Source organism: Pelodiscus sinensis, chromosome 6 (assembly GCF_052426305.1).
Source record: "Pelodiscus sinensis isolate ZL-2025 chromosome 6, ASM5242630v1, whole genome shotgun sequence".
Lineage (NCBI taxonomy): Eukaryota > Metazoa > Chordata > Testudines > Trionychidae > Pelodiscus > Pelodiscus sinensis.
The window spans coordinates 39,760,266-39,776,302 of record NC_143057.1 but is presented as its reverse complement, the minus strand read 5'-3'; the positions used below and the strand labels follow the sequence as shown (position 1 = coordinate 39,776,302).

The 16,037-nt window shown below is 38.5% G+C and overlaps 1 long non-coding RNA gene across 5 annotated transcripts in view; it reads left to right on the top strand.

Moving 5' to 3' along the window:
- LOC142829848 (uncharacterized) overlaps positions 1-16,037 on the top strand; it is an 85,268-nt gene that overhangs the window by 2,288 nt on the left and 66,943 nt on the right. For 3 of the 5 annotated variants that reach the window (XR_012904709.1, XR_012904707.1, XR_016349865.1), the window contains exon 2: positions 2,047-2,164. This is a non-coding gene — a long non-coding RNA (uncharacterized LOC142829848). Of the gene's footprint in view, positions 1-2,046; positions 2,326-13,928; positions 14,211-16,037 lie in introns of those variants that run through there. The other 2 variants (XR_012904708.1, XR_012904705.2) reach the window with 2 other exon arrangements.

Genomic DNA, 16,037 nt, shown 5'->3' with positions numbered 1-16,037 from the left:
CAAAAAGATCAGGTAGTGACATAAAGAAGCCCAGGAAGCACTGATGGGGGAGCCTGAAAAGGGCTTGAGGAAGACTGGAAACAAAGCCTGAAGGCTTTACAAAGGGGTCTGGATGAAGAGACAATGAGTGTACTGGATCAGATACAAGAGTGAAGTCAGTGCCATAACTAGCTAATTTTGTGCCAGAGGCAAGAATATAATATATAAGAATATAATTTAACCCTAAAATTTGCACCCCCTCATGTTTATATATTCATAGTAGTTATTTCGTAGAAAAAGGGAAAATACATAAATAACAACAACAACATGTTTGTTGAGATCTGCATAAACAATCAATTAATATATAGATACATATATAGATAAATATAGATACATATAATTATAAAATATCACCATGTCAGTACTATTAGTTATTTGTTTATACTTGTACACTGCGTGCTTTTAATGAGGCAAACTCATCAATAATTGTGTTAAAATTAATATTATTTAACCTCGTGTTCTATAGATAAAATGGAAATATCTGATAATCTCTCCTGACCCGTGGATGCTCTCAGACATCTCAGCTCTAATCACATACCCCTAAGACCTAGAGCCACTCGCCTGGCAGAGATGAGACAAGACCCAGGAGTCCTGGCTCCCAGTCTGACACCCTCTACCTCACCCCCTGCACCTCTGCTCCCATGCAGGGCAATCTGAACCCCTTCTCCCCAGCCCCGCACCCCGAAACTGCTAGGGTCCCTTAAGGCAGCGCATGGCATGGCTGAGCTGGTACCCAGCCTCCCACGCCACTCAGAAGCAGCTGGTGTAACAGAGAGCAGACTCCAGGGGACAATGGGAACAAAAGAAATCCCAAATTGTGTTTTGAGTTTTATATCAGTACATTACCCCATGCAAGAAAGGGCATTACTGGACAAATATCCAAAGTGTAGAGTTTATTTAAGGAGTCCCAAAGAATGGAAACCGAGGCAGAGCATTACAGAGCCACCCCAGGCCTCAACAGGGTGCTATTGAAGGGGCTGCTTTAGCATATCCATCACTTTGACTGTAAATCATAAAGATCAACATGCCTTTACTCACTTCCACACAGCTGATTTTCAGAGCTCAAAATTATACTCTAATTATAGTGTCTGTTCATGGAAATGCTGGTATTTATGCTTCAGTCCTGATGTAAAAATGAGCACAGCCTTTATCACACTAATTGTCTTTATGCATTCCATGCTTATAGCAAACGAAGCACACACACCCTGTGTGTTTCTCTAAAGAATCCAAACCGAAAAAAGTTTCTTTTAGAATAAAAGGTTAGGTTATCTTTCACAGAAACATTTTCTGTGATTGTCAAATCAGAAAGTGGTCAATCACAAGACAGCTATAGAGATGTTTTTCATTTCTAGTAACAGCAGGATGCTAACAGGAGAGTTAAGAAGACAAAAAAAAAGAAAGAAAAAGAAAGAAAGAAAGAAAGAAAGAAAGAAAGAAAGAAAGAAAGAAAGAAAGAAAGAAAGAAAGAAAGAAAGAAAGAAAGAAAGAAAGAAAGAAAGAAAGGGGGGGAAAAAAGAAAAGAAAATCCATTGATTTGTTGACAGAGGCCTAGCAGCTGTCACAGTAAAACATGGTTCCCTTGCACTTAATCAATGTCAGCCTCCAACCAAATCGTTTTGTAGCCCCGATGAAAAGCAATCAAGAGGAACACCTTCATAAGCATGAAGCTTGCTAGATGGAGTTCAATGAAGTGTGTAGCTAAGCTTAGGCACTCCAAGTGTGATACATGACCCAAAAGCTAATCAGAAACTCTTAACCCTTACAAAGGAGGCAACAATTATTGGCCCCCTTTAAAGGTAACGATTGCCTTCCCACCTCAATCTATAATTTAGAAAAGAGATCATGTGCCTGCTTTGATGTGTAGCCTTTTTCTTCTCTGAATAAGCTCAGCTATTATCATTAATCATGGCTTGTGTCTCAAAATGTGAGGCACTCCTTAAAATGTATTTCATTTTTGTGGAAGACAGAGCAGAAACAGTGACCAATTTTGTTACCAACCTTTCACAGTGTCTTCAGAGAATACTTACAGCACTAGAAGATGCCTTCATTAGCGTTTCTACCACAGTTCAAAAATGAAATGTGCTGAATGAAGACTAGTAGATTCCTCACCACTTTGTTTCTAAATGTAAGTCAGAACACTGACATTATACTCTAAGTTATTTAACAGTTCCCTCATGCAATTAACATTAATTTCACTTTCATGAACCTTTTATTGGCCAAAGCAAAGGACAAAGTAGGTTGTGGAACTATGCTGTCAAGTTCATTAAAATGAGATTGTAAACCAGACAGAGGGCTTTATTGTATAGTTCATTGGAAGGGGTAGGCTAGATCAGCAATCTGTATACCATGCCACCAGCAGTGCACAGCATCATATTGTCAGAAGTGATGGTGGCAGTGGAAGTTCTCACAGAGGTATTGTTGACATCAAGGTGACTGATAGTACATTTTCAATCTTCTTCCTTCATATTATGTGTTTAATTAAAACATAACAAATCCCATAGAAGTGGCATATGGTAAAAGGAACTGCACATTCATCAACTAGTGTATCATTGCGATATCTTTGGAAGCCATATTGTATTACATATATAAATGGTCAATGTTTGACTGTGTGAGCCAAGGATTGTGTACATTTCCTGAGTGTGGGAAGAGTTGCCAGAACTCCGCCATGGAGTTGCACTGTAAATGACTCCACAAAGGACCATCCTGTGTGGAGGCTTGTATATGGAATCATAGACTCCTAGAACTGGAAGGGACCTTGAGAGATCATTGAGTCCAGTCTCCTAGCCTAACAGCAGGACCAAGCACTGTCTAGATCATCCCTGGCAGGAGTCTGTCTAACCTGGTCTTCAATATCCTCAGAGATGGAGATTCCACAAACCCCCTAAGCACTCTATTCCAGAGTTTAACCACCCTGACAGTTAGGAAGTTTTTCCTAAATGTCCAACCTAAATCTCCTTTCCTGCAGTTTAAGCCCATTGCCTTCTTGTCTTATCTTCAGAGGCCAAGGAGAACAATTTTTTCTCCCTCATCCTTGTAAGACCCTTAGATACTTGAAAACTGCTATCATGTCCCCTCTTAGTCATCTATTTTCTAAACTAAACAAGTCCAATTCTTTCAGTCTTCCCTCATAGGTCATGTTTTCTAGATCTTTAATTATATTTGTTGCTCTTCTCTGGACCTTCTCCAGTTTCCCCATGTCTTTCTTGAAATGTGGTGCCCAGAACTGGACACAATACTCCATCTGAGGCCTAATCAGCGCAGAGCAGAAGAATTAATTCTCGTGTCTTGCTCACAGCACTCCTGTTAATGCATCCCAGAATAATGTTTGGGTTTTTTTGCAACAGTGTCACACAGTTGACTCATGTTTAACTTGTTGTTCACTATTATCCCTAAGTCCCTTTCTGAAGTACTCCTTCCGAGATAATCACTTCCCATTCTATATGTGTGAAACTGATCGTTCCTTCCTAAGTGGAGTACTTTGCATTTGTCCTTTTTAAATTTCATCCTGTTTATCTCGGATCATTTCTCTAGTTTTTCCAGATCATTTTGAATTTTGACTCTCTTCTCCTAAGCAGTTGCAACCCCTTCCCACTTGGTATCATCTGCAAACTTAATAATTGTACTCCCTATTCCATCATCTAAATCATTGATGAAGATATTGAACATAACCAGTCCCAAAACAGACCCTCTGGAACTCCACTTCTTATGCCCTTAAAGCATGATTGTAAACCATTAATAACTACTCTTTAGGAATGATTATCCAGCCAGTTAGGCACCCACCTTATAATAGCCCCACCTGGGTTGTATTTCCCTAGTTTATTGATAAGAAGGTCATGCCTTCTTTTACTGTGTCAAATGCCTTACTAAAGTCTACGTATATGGCATCCACCGCTTCTCCCTTATCCACAAGGTTTGATATCTCTTCCAGATGTTTGCAGATGGATTCCTTAATTACTTGCTCCATTATCTTCCCTGGTACAGAAGTTAAACTGACTGGTCTGCAGTTTTCTGGGTTGTTCTTATTTCCCTTTTTTATATGCTGGTTCAAACTGGATTTTTCAGAACCGATTGACAAAGGAAATACTTTTGGCATGATAAAGGTTGATTTTAAACCTATTCAGCCTTCTTTCAGTTGCAGCAAATGGACTGGCCTTTCTGTCCAAGGGTTGGAAAGACCTTCACCTACTGCAGATCCATAAGAGTGTGGGGTGAGCTTTGGTAATCTTTTAGCATGCATGTATTTTAGCATGCAATTGTTTTTGATTTTTACATGTTTTCCCTGTAATGCTTTTACCTTAAAAATTAGTGTACTTGCTTAGAAGGAGGAGTGAGCTAATATGTAACTGCTTTCAATATATTGTTCATAGCCTTTCGAGGGAAAGTAAAGTGAGGGTGCTGGCTTTTAGGAAGATTGGCTTTCAGGGGATATCACAGTGAAAGGTAGGGAATTGTGCAGTCTCAAAAACCCTGGTCAGAATGAGGTTTGATAAGGTTCCCTGCCCAAAGGCATATGAAGGCTGCAGACTTGGGACCTGACTGGGAACTCTGTGGACTTTGGCAGAGGGATGGGGAAGGGGGGGGGGGACATAAGTCCAGTTGCCCTGGAATCATGACACCACCAACCAATCCATTTAGTGTAGGTAAGAACACGATCACTCTTTATCATTCCTAGCTAGACTCTGAACTGTGCAGTGCTTTGTTGCAAGAACAAAATAATTTGAATTCAGGCACAGGCCTAGTGGCTAGAAACTTCTCTACAAAAGTCAAGAAGGGTCAGAGAAAGAAAGAGAGAATGACTAATTTAGAGGGAATTTCTAGAGTGCACTTACTGTATTTGGATGGGAAAGAGAAAAGTTCATTTTTTACTGATCTAAAGCCCCTACTAAGGATCTCCCCCCATTTCAAGTCTGTCACTCCCACATTTGCTGCCCAGTTACTCACACCCTAAACTAGGGGTGGGGAACCTTTCTGGGGTTGGGGACTGCTGACCCACAGAAAAATCAGTTGGGACCACACATGTGTGAGACGTGGCCCCTGCGTGAGAAGGAGAAAGATACCTCCCACATTCCCCTCATACACCAGAGCCTACAGGAGCCCAGGTTATTAGATTTTGTGTGCTCTAGCCTGGCAGGGAAATGGCAGGGACCACCAGCACAGATTCTCCAATGTTAGGGGGCAAGTCTTGAGCATTAGGAGTTGGGTCCAAGCAAGCCAGGGGCCGCATCCAGCCCTCAGGCCTTTGGTTCCCCACTCTAACCCTAAACAGTCAATAGAAGTGGCCTGAATGTTTTCTGTAGATTTCTTCTGAATGGTTCTAATGATTCTGCTTCTGATTTTCTAGAATCTTGACTTCTCTTTTCCAAGGTTACCATATCTGAAATTTCAAAAAAGAGGACACTGCTGAGAGGGAATGTATCTGTATCAGTATCTACCAACTCACGTTATATGAATGTGTTGTGTTATATATACAGTAAAACCTGTGTTATCTGGTACGCTCAGGGATTAAGGCATTCCGGTTATCTAAAATTTCCGGTTATCTGAAGGTCCCATCAATCTAGGAAAAAGCAATGGACAGTAATAGTAAAATTCAAGTTATTAATATTGGTAATTTTGTAGTGTGAGGCAGCTGGTCTCACATTTCTATTTTGAGTTAAAGATGATTAGTACTACTTAAATAAAAAATTGGTAAGCCAATCATGGTAAACCAAACCAGGCCTGTGCACCTGAAGATGTGACAGTATTATGGCTGGGGGCAATGACGGTTAACAAAGTTTTCTAGTTAACCGAGTGCCGGATAACAAAGGTTTCACTGTACTATATAATATATAATAATATGTTATAATATTTATAACACATTAATACAATGGGAGTTGGTAGATACTGATACAGATACACTCTTTCTCAGCAGTATTCTCTTTTTTGAAAGTTCAAATATGGTAACCCTACTCTGCTCGCACTGGACAATGAGTATATGTGGCCTAAAAATCTATTCAACTCTGATGCAGCCAGTGGAAAGTGACATTTCACACTTCTCAGCTTAGCCTAATGTTAAAGAATCACACAGCACTATTACCATCTGTTTTCATGGACTTCATGCTATGATAAAATCAAGCTGTTTCTACATACGAATAAATATTTAAAGTTAAATATAAAATTCTTGAACCTGAATACAAATACTACTATATGGATCCGTTGTGCACACTGTGGTTTAAGAAAAATAGTTAAGTTATATCTATCTGTGAAATATATGGTATCCAATGTATGTTCTAGCTAAGAATATCCTGAAATGAAATTATGACCCAGTCTGTCTAGACAGTGGAAAGATTGCTAAATTGCTACTATATATTAGCCAGACACCATTGTTAAGCTTCCTGAGAGTTCAGTCAAAAACATCTATTATCACATGAAACTATTCAGCCAATTTTTCAAAGCAACAATTAAAATAAAAATGTGCATTTGAAAGGTCTGGGATGAAGTAGCACTATGAACACAGAGCCCTTTAAAAGCCGAATTCTAGTTTGTTGGATGTTCCACAATTTGATCACACACATGTTTTGACCCTGACTAAAACACTGTTGATTTATCCACAACAAAAATTACTGAAATCCACAATATTTGCTAATGAAAGTAGAGATCTTTAAATGATATTTATAGTGTGATGTTAATCTCAACTGGCTAACTCTATAATATTATTCCTGAGAATGAAACAGGCACAAGTAAAATGTGAATTCTCACTCCAGACTTCATGTATATTTCTTTCAATTAACTGAAATAGAATCAAAACTACTATGGAGTTTGTTTTCCTCCATTAAGGTCTTGCCTATATGGAGGGATCATAGATGCACCTTGGTTTACCATGTACTATGTGGGCACAAGAGGAATATTGAAGCTGTCGTTGTCTATCTTCCAGGATTTGAATTAGCGATCTAGTTAAGTCAGCTAATTTGAAGTGAGGGGGACATTCTGGTCAATGTCAGTAATTCTGCTTTCACAAGGAGTACGAGAAATCAAAGGAAGAGTGTTCTTCTTTTGGCTTCCTGCAGTATAGACAGTAGACATGTCCTATGATATCAGAGTCCATTCTGCTTGTCAGTATCAAGTAAGCTAGCAACTATAAATTCCCACCCTGGCTTACTGCCTACTAAAGTCTTGGTATTCCTTTTGATTCTCTAATTGCTCCTGAAGCTCAGCTGGCTTAACTACTGCTTTGATCGGGGACCGTGTATACTGCTGTAATCAGGGCTAGTGCTGTAATATGAAGCATAGTGCTCCAAACACCACTCATTCTACTGCTGGAACTATGCAATGCAGAGGGATTGCTTCCCCAGCTCACTAAGGGTACATCTACACTGCACACCTATTTTAAAATAAGCTATTCTGAAAGAAATACTTTGAAATAGCTTATTCGAAATAGCACGTCTACGCTACAGGCAAGCCTCAACATTAGTCCAAGGCAGGCTTCCCTAATGTGGACGTGCTGCCTCAATTTAGACCCCCCAGGAAGCACTGGGGAGTAATTCCTTTGAATGGCCCTGGGGAGAAGCAATTTCAAAATAGCAAAATAGAATATCCACACTACTGCTATTTTTAAATAGCTATTTTGGAATAGGAGTTATTCCTGTTGGAACGAGGTTTACAGAAGTCAGAATAAACTGACTATTTTGAATTTATTTCAAAATACTGGAATTGCTGTGTAGATGCTCACATTTTTATTTTGAAATAACGTCAGTTATATCAAAATAACTGTGCTGTGTAGATGTGCCCTAGGGCTATTCCTATGGAAATATTTTAGGATAGCAGCCTGTTGAGACAAAGTGTACACCAACCCATTTTGGAGTATCTTTTACCATAGGATCTCAGAGCATGTGACAAGTAATTAAGTTTAATAATACTAGAATGCATACAGAATAGAAAAAATTAAGGCGTATACATTGTGACTTGCCTAAGATTACATACAAGACACAGACACAAAACCTGGTTCCTTGCTTTAAACACTAGATAATGCAGCTCCTTACTATAAGAAAATGGAATATTAGTGAAACACTTGGATTACAAAGGGAGGGGTACATTAGCAAACCTGAGACAGAGTGAAAAAGTGGGCCCAAACTAGAATTCCGTCACTATAGAATGAATGAGTGAATAGCAGAAAGAGAACTTTACTGTAAAACCCCCTTTGAAGTTATAAAATGTTTTAGGTCAAAATTGAGCACTAATTCTATTTATATCAATGGGACTGCACATGGTGCAAGTCAGTGATGGATTTGTTGCTCACATTCTGAGAATTCCAGATACCATGGAGGTGGGAGGGGGGAACGACCTATGATGATAAAGACAGTGAAAGCACAAGTAATGCTGATTTCATTCCAGGTGGAAAACATTTTGTGCAGTTGTCAGAGATACACTGAAGTGGCTTCTAGGATGTGAAGGAAGCATTAAACATGGATGGAAATGCAGTTTCTGCAGAAAGAGAGCCTTTCCTTCAGCAGAAAGCTTTCCTTGTAACAAATGCTCCCTGGCCAGTTCAGATGAGTAGTTTGTACATGTAGTGGCTGATAGTAATAAATTAACAAAAGGAGAGCTCTTCCCCTGTATTATAATACACTAAAGTCCTTTTAACAAAGGGTAACTGCTGTTTCTCTCACTTTTCATTTGCTTCAAGAAAGGGCACAAAATGGCTGTTGGTCTCATCTTTCAAGATCTTCTGAAGTGGCAGAATTCTGGCAAACCAGTATTGTTGATATGTGTACATATATGATGGGCTGTGTACTTGTATGTGTTATGTACTGTTGTGTTTCTTGGGACAGTTCTCTTGTAGGCAAATCTCAGTCTGGTGGTTGGCCACTTTTAATGCAACCACTGGGACTCTGTATGTGCCAGAAGTTTGCTCTATGATGTCAAGGTGAGACTTGTCTGTGCAATATTCACTGGGACTTTAACCTCTGGCTTTTGCTTTATAGCAGGAGATTCTTTAAAATGCCAGGTGTGCAATTTAAAATGCCAAGTGGAGAGAGATCATTATTCAGTGGATATAGCATGGGACTGGGGCTCAGGAGGCACTCACTGATCTTGAGCAAGTCATTTCATCATTACATGTCCCTGTTTCCCATCCCATCGTTCATTGGTTTTGTCTATGTGCACTGTAAGCAATTTGGGAGCAGTAACTCTCTCCTGCTATGAATTTGTACTGAACCTAACATAGTAGGGTCCTGATTTCAACTGGGCACTACTGTTACACAAATAATTATTTTATTTATAGCTGTATTTCTCACTGAATGTATGGACATGCTGAATGTCTTCACAGAGAAATAGCTGCACCCTAGGCCCCTCTCCAGAGCCCATCATGGTTAATGGCAAGGCCTCCATTTACTCTGATGGGCTTTGGACAAGATTCCTGTGAACAACCTTATCATAGAATATTAGAACTGGAAGGGACCTCGAGAGGTCATAAAGTCTAGTCTCCCGCCCTCATGGCAGGACCAAGCACCAGCTAGATCATCCCTGATAAATGCCTATCTAGTCTGCACTTAAATATCTCCAGTGCTGGGGATTCCACAATCTCACTAGGCAATTTATTCCAGTGTTTTCCTTGCTTTATTGGAGAATACAAAAAGCTTTGGAAAGAACCATTACATCTTCTCTAGATGATGCTCCACAGTATTTTTTGTAACCTCCTTTCAGGCAGGAATGTTGCATAACACATTGTAAATGTATCCCACAATGTCTCGGATTTATGTGTGCTTTTCACCGATTTCACAAACATATAATGCAGTCTGATACACCATACATTGTTTTGAAGCTATGAATATCTAAAAATTGGATACTTTTGCTCAAAATTGATTATTACTCCAATTTCATTGCTACTTTAATTTAACTACTGTGTTTTAGAGTTGGATGAGTAAAGGAAGGAAGTTTGTTTGGCATTTGCTAGTTTAAAAAAAAGTGCTTACTGCCATGAGGCAACACCATCCACACACTTGTGTTTTTATGGTTGCAGTTTCTAATGCAAATATTTCACTATAGTAGCACATACTCTAGGAGCATTTGAGTGAGACATAGAAGGGAAAAAAGTTAGGTTCTTAATTTTTTATTCTTGTTTGAAAATGAGCAGAAGAGGCATAAATATAAAACTGCAGAACAAAGTATAATAGGAGCATCTCAAAACATCACCTGGTTATTTCCAAATGCACTCATGGTGGAACAACTAGTCCACATGCCCTTGGTTTTAATTCACCCACTTTCTCTGTCTGATCCATTTAACCTTCCTTTAATGATGCTCATTACTATGGTGTCTGAATAAGTCTCAAGGTCATAATCAAATCACAAATGGCAATCACAATCACAAGAATCTAAGTTTCCTTGCTACCTCTCCCCTCCCCACACACAAAGGTATTCACAGCAATTTATATATAAAATATTTTTTCTTTATTCCTTTCCTGCCTCTTTTGCTACCACTCTACTTCTTTTCTCTCTTAGGGTATGGCTACACTAGCCACCCTAGTTCGAACTAGGGTGGCTAATGTTGTCATTCAAACTTGCAAATGAAGCCCAGGATTTAAATATCCCGGGCTTCACTTGCATGTTCCCGGGCGCTGCCATTTTTACATGCCCGGTAGCTCGAACTACTTGCCCACGGCTACATGTGGCATGGGCTAGGTAGTTCAAATTAACACTCTTAATTCGAACTAGCATTACTCCTCCTGCAATGAGGAGTAACGGTAGTTTGAATGAAGAGTGTTAATTCGAACTACCTAGCCCGTGCCACGTGTAGCCGTGGGCAGGTAGTTCGAGCTACCGGGCATTTAAAAATGGTGGCGCTCGGGAACATGCAAATGAAGCCCGGGATATTTAAATCCCGGGCTTCATTTGCAAGTTTGAATGACTACATTAGCCACCTTAGTTCAAACTAGGGTGGCTAGTGTAGCCATACCCTTAGGGTATGTCTACACAGCCATTATTTTGAAATAACTTTCCTAGCGGCTACACAAGCCAACTGCTATTTTGAAATTAATTCAAAATAGCAGAGAGCTTATTTCAAAATTGGTAAACCTCATTCCATGAGGAACAGCACCAATTTTGAAATGTCTATTTCGAAATAAGCACTCTGTAGATGCATATCGAAATAGGGGGCCTCCAGCCCTTCCCAGGGTGCCCTGCTGGCCGCCCTGGCTACAAGGTAACTTCTGACTTGATGTCCTGCTGGAACCAGTTCTGGCTGGCTTTAAATGTGATTCAGCATCCAATTAGTGTGGACACGCTATTTCAAAATAGCAAAAAGCTATTTTGAAATGCATTTTGTGTGTAAACGTGTTATTTCGAAATAAGATATTGATATTTTGAAATAATGCTGTATTGTAGATATACCCTTACACTCCTCTTTCTTTCTACCACTTCCTTATGCTGTCATCTTTTTAATAATTGTAGTTATGATACTTAACTCTTACATGCTACTTTTAGCTATAAGTGTATGAATATTCTGCAATATTCTCTCAAAAATTACTGTTTCCACAGACATTTTTGCCATTTAGTTTCTATGCTATAATACTTGCAGAAGGCAAACCCAAATGGCGAGTGGAAACAGTCAAACCAAATTCATTTAAAATCTTGAAAAAATCTTAATGGGATAATGTTTTTATCATTGTTTCTGCTCTGTTTATAACAGTTTCTTCATTCTGACATATATGCAGCAGAAATACAACTTACTACAATATATATGAGTAAAATTCACCCTTCTGCAAAGGATCAGCACAAGATCTTTCATCACTTAAGACCTCTTTTGAACTGAATTATGTTTCTTATGGTTTCAGTTTTCCTGTGAGATAAAGCACTGTTTTGCAGCTGTTGAGAAGAGCACTACAATTAATTTCTAATTCAATTTTAGAGTGAAATTCAGCTCTGTGCAAAAATCTAGAACAAAGTTTAAATGTGCTATATGTGATTTATAACAGCTTCATGCCAGGCTTCTACACAGGAATGCATTGTGCCCTATATCTCAGTTAGAAATGAAACGTAGAACTCTTCAAAACACTAAGATAAAAACACTGCAGCAAATAAAATAGGCAAATGAAAACCAAAAGAAACATCTGTAGACATCACAAGTTAATGGTATTTTCACAGAACTCTAAGGAACTCTGGAGTTTGGAAAGTGTTTTTGAAGCTTACTGAATAGACAGCACCTAAAATATCTAAACTATCTATCCACAATATGTCAGCCCTGTCTGTTAGTGTAATTCAGACATTTTCCTCTTGATTACTTGATGTATATTGGGATAATGCCTTTTAATCTGATGAGGATACTTTTGTAACAAAGGCAAGAAACTTCAACAGCGGATCAGTATTAACTGAGTAGTGCACTTAATAAATCTCATGATGAAATAGTATTGGTTTTTTCTTTGTTATACTTTCTCCTGCTTCACTTGTACTCTGTTTTCTAATCTATTTTAATCAAGATTATAAGTAAATTTTTCAAAAGCACCTAACTGATGTATGACCCTAAGTACCATAGACTTTCAATAAATCTTGGGCTCTTAATCACTAAGTAAAATTTTCAATAGCACCTATGTGTAACATTAAAAATCAGAGCAGTTTCAAACAAGTCCATTCAAGCAATGTCCATTCAAACAACCACCTACCTACCCAAGTACAGTTCTTTCTTTCAGTCAGATTGGCCCAGGCAATATTTAGGTTTAAAGACTAATATCTTATGACCCATCCGGATTTGAAATTTTCAAAATTTTATGACCCGGGCAATATCTCTATATATGAACTGTGTCGGTGGTGACATATGCATATTTAATGGAAACATTTTTATGGCAATTACAGTAGATCTTTAGCCATGCCACCCATGTATGCTGGGTTTAGAGAGCAATTCTGAATGTCATTTGGTAAACAGAAGTGATGAATCATCAACTGCATTTCTTGTATGAGTGCTACCTTTATTTTTTAAAATGAAAAGCTATCCAATGGAAAAATATGTGCATTAACTTGTATCTCCTGTTGCCTAAAACGTACACATACACATCTTTACTTTGGGCGAAAATGGTTGCTGAACAAACCTACAATTGAAAAGTAACTCAGCAGTACAAAATTGCATATTTTCCTCAGGAAATGGCAGAAAAAGTGAAAACGAAGACTTTGTCCAAATGCAAACCCATCCTTAAATGAAGTGTGAATGCCAATAAATTAAAGCAGTGGTCTGGCAAGTAGAGTTCCAAACAACACATTTAGACAGCAGTGCCTAGGTGTTATTGCTGGATCTGAAATGTGCTCCTATAGACTTAGCAGCCTGATTAGGTGCTTACACAGAGCAAAACAGATATTCTGCCACACTAATGCGAGACAGTTTCTGCATTAATAACTTTGACAGCAGGCTTATAAGCAATGTGCAAAGATCTTGTCACAAATATATTCATTAATTCATATACCCCGTCTCTATTTTACGCTTCATGTGTAAAGAATAAGACAAGTTGAAAACTCTAAAATCTAATGGCTTATGAGGGTTTGGAACTTAAAGCAACACATGCAGCACTAGAGTCAAATTTTATTTAGCTTTCCACTTTAAGATGACAAATACAATTATTTCTCTTGCTGCAGAGACGAACAGGGTTGACTTAAAATCCCATGTACACATTTTGATCAACTCCAGTCTAAGACTGATTGCCACTTTCACAGGTGTAAATAGATTTTTTTAAATAGTTACATTTATTACTTAAAACAAATGTATTCCAACTTTAGACATTTCGCCATTGCAGATACAGAGACAGTGCTTTTAAGGAAACCTGTTCTGAGCCAATAAACATGACATATGAAATATTGTTGAATAAAATAAAATTTTACATTCTATAGATGAGACAAAAACAAACCCTCAAACAGACTCTTTTTTAAATTTTCAGAAATTCAGAATTGGCAAAACTTTGGAATTTAATTTCTTGGCTTTTGGTGGATGGAGAAAGAAAATAGGAAAGACATTAGAACAAGCAAAAAGAGCAATCTGCCAGGCAGTACGGATGCAGCATTTCAAAGAAGCATTGGCACACATAATAAAACTATGTGCATCTCAAACCATGCAACCCCCATTTGTCACAGGTCTTTTTCCCCTCAAGTCCTTCACTGGGAAAGCTATTAATCATTATGATTAAATATTTGCTTCTAGTGTCATAGGACTCTATGGTACATTACACAGCAATTAAACAAATGGGGCCTTTACACCAGATTGACACTAAAGTAAGTCTATTCAAGTAACTAGCCATGCAAAATGGTATAATGGCACAGAGTTAGGATCATGGTCTCTTATCTAAGGCCTTAGATTGTAAGGCATCAAGCCTGCAAGTTGCTAGAAGTTGGTGGACTTCTACTTTGAAGTGGAGACCCATTGACCTCAGTGGGGCTCCTGGCTGGAATAGTGGTTCATTCACACATTATAACTTGCTAAATAAGAGTCTAAAATAGAGTACCAGTGAGTGAGAGAGAGACTCAAGGCTATTATATCAGGCAAGATTAAGACAGGGAAGAAGGAATACATCAAATAAATTAACCTTGTCCAGTGGATAAGGCACTGGACTCAAGGGACCTGAGGTCCTTTGCCACTAACCTGCTATGTGACATAGGATGAGTCATTTCACTTTCCGTGCATCTATCTAGATTGTAATCTCGCCAGGACAGGGATGTATTTATACACTGCCTACCTAACACAAAAGGGACCCCATCCTCTGTCAGGACCTTTAGGTGCTGCTGTAATATAAATAGCTATTATTATTTACTGAGGTGACCTATCATTGCACATCACTTTAGCTCCTTTATTACCATTTGCATTTTTCCCCAGAATGTGGATATTGGTTAAAAGTTTGTGAGGGAAAAGTTTGTGAAGAGGGATTTGAAAGAAAAGAAGGATTGACAGAGGATGTGTCAAGTGTAAGGTACAAAGAAGTGTGCGTAGGAAGATTAGAAACAGGATATGGAAGGAAACTGGAAATGTCTATGTCCAGGTACTCTGGCATAGTTAAGATTTAGTAGACCGGGGCCATGCTGGAATAACTTTGCTGACTTGAATTAACTTTCTCCAGATTTACCTCAGTGTATCTGAGGGAATATTTGACTCACTGAGATAAGTTTTAACTAGACCAAAACTTGAGTAGAAGAAATGATGCTCAATTTTGTGACTGCACTCATTCAGCATATACAGTATACCTATATGGTTTGAAAACTGTGTGTGGGAGAGAGATTTAAGGGCTCAGAAGAATTGGAATTGCCTTGCTTTTGGATATCCCTGCCTTCTTGTCATGCTTCACACTTTCAAGTAGCACAGTTGGTGTCTGGGCAGCATGCCTAAAAAACAGAAGTTTAACAAACTTAAAAAAGAAAATTACAGGCTGAGTCTAACTTTACTCTTAAACAACAGGGAAGATTCCCTGTTTTTGTACAAAAGAGGAGCTGGGCCATTGTTTTTGGATTCTTTTTACAATATCATGTCCCTGTCAGAAACTATCCATAGCAAGGTATAAGCTCCCATTTCCCCATGGAACATATAAAATAGATTTCCGCTTACAGCTTAGCCTGAATTTGGGTAGCTCCAGCCCATTTATCCAACTTTAAATACCTCCATTATGGGATTTCCCCCATGTTTAGAGTTAAAATGCATTTTTGCATTAAGTGCAGGAAATCCTAAAAGGCTTTCTTGCTCTTGAAACATATCTTAGATGATTAATGAGAGAGCCACCTGTTCATTTTTTTAGTAGCTGATTCTTTTATGTAGTATTACTAATGGGAACCAATACAAGCACAACTTTGAATGACAGAGCATTACAAAGGTATCTAAACCAAATTCTAAAGTGTCAGAAAGGCAGAGGATAAGAGTTGGGTGCTTTTACGTATGTGTTATTCATATGTAATCCAAAAATCTGCTACAAAAATCTGCTATTGGTACACTTTCCACACACATTCAGACCTGACTTGACAAAGTACATAAGTACATATGCTTAACTGTAATAGTGCATGCTTAAACG